The following is a 4,009-nucleotide window of genomic DNA, read 5'->3' as shown; positions in this document are numbered from 1 at the left end:
ACATTTTCACCTTGTTTATAAGTGGAATGGTTTGTTATTTATTTAACTGTAATTCCAAACATTTAAGTACTGCACGATATGTTAATGCTACTCAAACCCCATTGTATTAATCAAAATACGTTTAGATCTAATTTGTTGTTTGCTTGATGCTCTTTTTATGGTGAATTTTACAATTTTGGTGCTGGTGCAATGATTCTTTTTCTTGGAAAGACCGGCATCTTCAATCTTTTTTGATTGGGACTCGCGACTTGAAGCATGAATTACTAATTTCATTTCTATATATTAGCAATTGAACTTGTCCCCTTGTATGAAACTTTTCCCATGCAGGCTTAGTGCAGGCAGTCTTTTAACAAAGGATGGATGCGAGTAGTGATATGCTGAATACCATGGATCTATGTTCACTGAAGATAAGTTCTCTTCCTGAAACTTACAAGCACAAACTTCCTTAGTCAACTCAAAGCTAAGCACGGTTATAAACAAGATGCTTTAATATAATCAATACTGCTTGAATTTATATCAGTTTCCAACACTATCCGAGTCTTTGAGCCATTCTCTAAAAATAAAAATAAACACCTTGAGTGCTTTCTTACCAGTGCCTCCGATCAAGTTTGGTTTTTTTATAACCTTATTATAATCCAGTATTTAATATGCCATCTAATGATCCAAGGTCTTTACAGGGAAAACAATGGCAGTTTTAATGCAAGTTCACTGAACAACTACCATATCTTTATGTAGCATTTGATTGCTTGGATGAAGTTGGATGGCAGATCCCCATCCAGCTTTTAAAAGTTGGTGTAGGTGTTGCAGCTTCTTCAGTGCAGTATACACTGGCAACTGGGAGCACACTTGAATTACATGGTTTCTCCATTCAGCCCGCTTGCTTGTTGTTAATGTCCATCTTTTTTGAGCTATCGTGCTGAAACTTTAATCTGTTGTGCAGAATACATTTCTTCAGAGAACCCGTTGTTGTGTGCAGAATATATTTCTTCAGAGAATGTGTTATTGTGCAGAAACTACAATGAAGTTGTCGGTGGAGAAGATCCGGTGAACCCAACTACATCGGGTTGGTTCAAAGGGAGTGGTACTTTTTTCCTGATCTACATGTTATCTCAATGTATTTCTGTTCATAAACACGTTTTGATACTTCGGAGGCATGTCATAATTATAAATAATAAGGTATTATGGGTTTTCTGCATCTTCAGGTCCGATCAGGTCCTTCCAACGGTCTATTGTCCGTCGAAGGTCACGTTCATCTCTGGCAAATTCCACCGCAGCCTCGGTCGTACGTGTGCTTCGATCTATTTTCGTATTGTTTTCTTGGGCGTTTGGCAAATGCTTCACATACTAAGCTAAACATGCACAACTATGTAAGATAGTTTCACCTGTCTCTTATGTTCTTGCAGTTTGACATCCATTGCCAATTTGTATTGTTTCTAAACTAAAATGATTCCCTCTTGTTCACTAATTATGTATGAACTGAAATCATGCCCCGCTCCTGTACTACATTGGTCTTTCATATGCTGGTTGTTCACACATGGCATTAGCTTGTCCATTTCTACTTTATTTGTCCAGTTCACTGGAAATGGAAATACCGCCTGAACCTTTTATGCTTACCTATTAAGCTTACCTGCAATGTCCACTCCTATTGTTCTCTGACCTGTCAAACAATAAGAGATGGTGCAGCTAGCTGCTGAAAAGGAGATGACTGTGGTCCTCTTGACAACGAAGATGAAGACGCGGTAGACCAAGCCTTATGTGTTCTCCACTTGCATGCACAACGAGTTCCGCAAGATGGCCAATGTTGTCAAGAACCAGGTCACTGGAAGCTACTACATGCCTGACTTGACCAAACCCGCTCTTGCAAGACTTTCAATTTACTGCAACCTCCGAGTTTCCAAATACGGTGTCAAGAAAAAGAAGAAAAAAGTCCATTTTACTACGGTGAACAAAGTTGGTGGTTCACATTACCCCTGATCTATTTTTCTGCTCTTTTCACCCCGTAAACAATCCCAAACCGGACAAAAGACCCCCATGGGTGGTTTGTGTCAACTTCCAGCTGATGTGGCGCTGGTCAATGGTGGTTTGACCTACGGGTGGGGCCATGAGGATTAACTTAACTGAAACAGGAAATTAGCCCATGGTTAATTAGGCAATGGGACCCGCTTGGCAGTGACTTGGGGGTGGATTAACTAAGTGCTAATGGTAGGTTTAGCCGGTGGCTAGCCGGAGCACGACGAAGCTAAGGGCACGAACGGCGGGGAGGTGCTGCAGCAGCTGGCGATGGAGCAGCACTGGGCGTAAAATGGGTGGTGGTGGCCCAGTTCTTGGGCATCATCGTCCCTCTCCTTGCGCAGGAGGTAGCGAGACAGCGAGGCAGGCGGCACGGGGAGGCATGGGGCGGCCAGATCCAGGGATGGCGGCCCCATTAGGTCTGGTTCTGGCCTGTCTGGAGTCTAGCATTGGTGTGAAGACGACACGACGGTGAGCTTGTGGCGGCGGCGGCTCAACCCCCAGGCATGGTCGTCCCTGTCTTCGCACGGGAGGTAGCAGGGCAGCGGCAGCGGCGCTGCAGGTGCAGGGGGAGCCCGAGGGGGCGACCAGATCCGGGGGTAGCGGCCCCATATGGTCTGGTTCCGGTCGGATGCGGAGTTCGGCGACGGTGTGAAGACGGCCCGCCGGCGAGCTTGTGGCGACGGTTGACCTATACGTGAGCCGGGAGAAGAGAGAAGGGAGAGGAAAGAGATGGGAGAAAGGAGAAGCAGGGCGGCAGCTTGGAACTCCGGCGGTCGCCGGCATCATCTAGAGGCGGCAGGGTCGGGCGTGGTGCTCGGGAAGGAGGCAGCTATGAGGGGAGGCTCGGGAGGAGCTCCTCTGTCTCAACCCAGCTTGATGAGGGAGACTCACCCGCAGGTCAAAACCGGCCATTGACCATTGCCACGTCAGCAACCAGTGAAGTAAAACCACCCAGGGACTGATTTTTTTCCGGTATGAAATTGTTCAGGGGGTAAAAGGAACAGAAATAAAGATCAGGGGGTTATGTGAACCACCAATTTTCTTCAGTGTAGTAAAATGGACTTTTTTGAAAAAGAACATCCATACGAATAGCGTTGAGAGGCAATGAGCTTTTTTGTGTGCATGAGTTGGTTTGTGTTTCCATTCTTCTAGATTTGTTCTAAGAGAATGGAGTCGAATATAATGAATGATGTGCTCAGCAGACAGGCACAAGTTTTGCCAGTAGGTTCAACATTTGTACCCCATGACTATGTGTTCCAGAACTGATTTGGACATTCCCCCTTTTCTTTAGAGATGAAGGGATCATTTGTATTCCCTCTGTGCCATGCCTGCGTGCATGATTACTCAGTACAGTCATGTTCATTTTTGTTATGTTTCTAAACATGTATATCATTTATGTGTGTGAACTGGTGGTGTCCATTAGAAATACTTATTGTTGTGCATCGATTTCTTCATGGTTATGCCTTCTATTTTTGAAAAAAATCATAATACCAATGTATAATTATATTCACATGACTTGTTAATCACAATAAGATAATATGTCTATACCACTTGTCAATCATTGTTGGCAAGGATTAGAAAATTATTTGGTCAAGAAAAATAGAAACTCATGATATACTTCTTTGAAATTTTCCCTTGAACATTGCCGGTTTACTCATGATTGATGACAAATATGTTCACTCATTTTTAGTCCAAGCGACATTTCTTGTATCACAACATTGTTAAACGTCTATATTGCCTCTCTTGTGTTAGCACACTATATTTTTGTTCATTATTTTCTAGAACGAATGATGATAATTTTTCACATGATAATACGTGCGTTGCACGTGCACACTTACTAGTAAGAATAAAGTTGTATAGTAGACATCACCGACCAGGCTGGACTCGTCATGAGCCGCTAACCAAGGACGACTCGTCAACTCGAATACCTTGCTAGAGACCGAGATAGCAACCACCATGTCGTGCCATGGAGAGCTGCAGGTCTGAGTTTGTGCTC

The 4,009-nt window shown here is 43.9% G+C and overlaps 1 long non-coding RNA gene across 3 annotated transcripts in view; it reads left to right on the top strand.

Moving 5' to 3' along the window:
* LOC123048957 (uncharacterized) overlaps positions 1–3,448 on the top strand; it is a 5,023-nt gene extending 1,575 nt beyond the window's left edge. For 2 of the 3 annotated variants that reach the window (XR_006423411.1, XR_006423410.1), the window contains 3 exons: positions 328–858; positions 941–1,081; positions 1,203–3,448. This is a non-coding gene — a long non-coding RNA (uncharacterized lncRNA). The remainder of the gene's footprint in view (positions 1–327; positions 859–940; positions 1,082–1,202) is intronic. The other variant, XR_006423409.1, reaches the window with a different exon arrangement.
* Positions 3,449–4,009: the final 561 nt, after the last annotated feature.

The sequence above is a fragment of the Triticum aestivum genome, chromosome 2D (genome assembly GCF_018294505.1).
Source record: "Triticum aestivum cultivar Chinese Spring chromosome 2D, IWGSC CS RefSeq v2.1, whole genome shotgun sequence".
Classification (NCBI taxonomy): domain Eukaryota; kingdom Viridiplantae; phylum Streptophyta; class Magnoliopsida; order Poales; family Poaceae; genus Triticum; species Triticum aestivum.
Note: the sequence above shows the minus strand (reverse complement) of the source record. Positions and strands in the feature narration are given on the sequence as shown.